General features: G+C 36.1%; 1 non-coding gene across 1 annotated transcript; it reads right to left on the reverse strand.

Moving 5' to 3' along the window:
• Positions 1-468: 468 nt before the first annotated feature.
• Trnat-ugu lies at positions 469-541 on the reverse strand. The gene has a single exon. It is a non-coding gene; the product is annotated as a tRNA-Thr (tRNA).
• Positions 542-1,801: the final 1,260 nt, after the last annotated feature.

Raw genomic sequence — 1,801 nt, forward strand, 5'->3', positions numbered from 1 at the left:
TACGACAAACTTTTTAAGCGCAGTGATTAGCTAATTTCTAAAGACTCAAGAAATTTTATATTTTGTAGCCAATCAGTATGCTTAAAAAATTTGTCGTACGACAAACTTTTTAAGCGCATTGATTAGCTAATTTCTAAAGACTCAAGAAATTTTATATTTTGCAGCCAATCAGTATGCTTAAAAAATTTGTTGTACGACAAATGTAATATTACCCTTACTCTGTACTTTCCATAATTTTGAGAAAAGAAAAAAAATTACCATCACAGTTTAGAATCCAATGAAATAAACTCAACTACACACGACAGAAACTTCATAAAACTCACGAATTCTGACTCACGACTCTCTCGCGAAATTTTGTCAATAAGGCAAATTTTCCTCCAAGGATTAAGTAACTCGCGGAATTAACGTCGACGGCGTTGTGCAGGAGCGCGAAAAAAGCTCGACAGGGAAGGGGTTGAAAAAGTTTCACTCCCCCAGAGAGATTTGCACTCTCGACCTCTGGTTTACAAGACCAGTGCTTTAACCTCTGAGCTATGAAGGTATTTGACATTCTTTTTCTGTTGTTTTTTTCTTACTTCTTTTTAATGTGCTCGCTCTTCTACAGGGTGTCTCCAAAATCGAGTGTATTTATCAAAGAACAGACTAAAATAATTTTTCAAAACTTTGAGATATCTTATGTGTGAGCAAAGTATTTCAGAAATATACAAATAAATAATAAAACACTCTCTTTGTGATTAGAGAATGAAAATTGAATGAAAATGAAATTTGATTAAAGAAACTATTAGTTTACTCCATATAATTAAAACTTTTTCCTGTCATATGAAATCTGATCCTAGTTTAAATCATGGATAATTGAAATGGATAATTGAGAAACAATTATTGTTAACTATTGAAAATGTTAGAGACCATGACATCGATAAGTATGAAGACTGAAGTTATTTATAAAAATTGCGCGTCGCACAATGGAAACTTTCTAGAGAATGCGCTCTTACCCCGTAACCTAATTTATCTCTAACCCTCTCGATTAAATGGCTCGTAAAATTCACGACGGAATCCTTGAGGAACTACCGAGATCTCAATGGACCATTGTGAAACATCCCTCGCTTTTAGAAACAAGCACGTTGGGAAAACGCGCCGAGTTATATATATTTTTTTTCTTCCACCCGGGTAGAATAACAACTCTACGCGGTAGATACTAGTTAACTTTTATCTCCCAACGCGCGTAGAGTTACACTATGAGTTTTCTCCTTAGCTTTTTTCGTGGTTCTTCTCTTTCGGTCTTTTTGCATCCGCCTTTTATACGTCGTTCTTTATAATCTGATACTCAAGCAACACATACGTATGGTTGACGTCATCTTCTCTTCAAAACTTTTCTAAAAAGTATCAAAGTTTTTTATATGGTAGCTGTGGTATTTATCGCTTCTTCGTTTAGTATCTGTCAAATCTATTTTTATGATGTACGATAAATTTTTAAACTTCTTCGGAATTCGATATTTCGTTGATGATTTCTTTTTTCACGTAAAAAACAAAGGAGGGTTTCAAGCAAACTCTTCAGAAACATTATGTATATTTTGAATCTTTTTGTTTCTCTGTTAACGATTTGCGCCATTATCTTGAAAAATGCGAGCATGCTGTCCGAAGTGCCACGTGATACCGGCGCCCATGCTGGGCAAACGGTGCCAGGTCTTAAAAGTTAATTGCAACGGCGGTCAGGCAAAGTAGCGGCAGATGTCCCGGATGTGAGATTTTCCTCGCCGAGATCCGGGCAGAGGGGGGGAGGGTGGAGTAACTCGTGCAATTT

Source organism: Formica exsecta, unplaced genomic scaffold (assembly GCF_003651465.1).
Source record: "Formica exsecta isolate Colony F162 unplaced genomic scaffold, ASM365146v1 scaffold72, whole genome shotgun sequence".
In the NCBI taxonomy this organism is placed as follows: Eukaryota; Metazoa; Arthropoda; class Insecta; order Hymenoptera; family Formicidae; genus Formica; species Formica exsecta.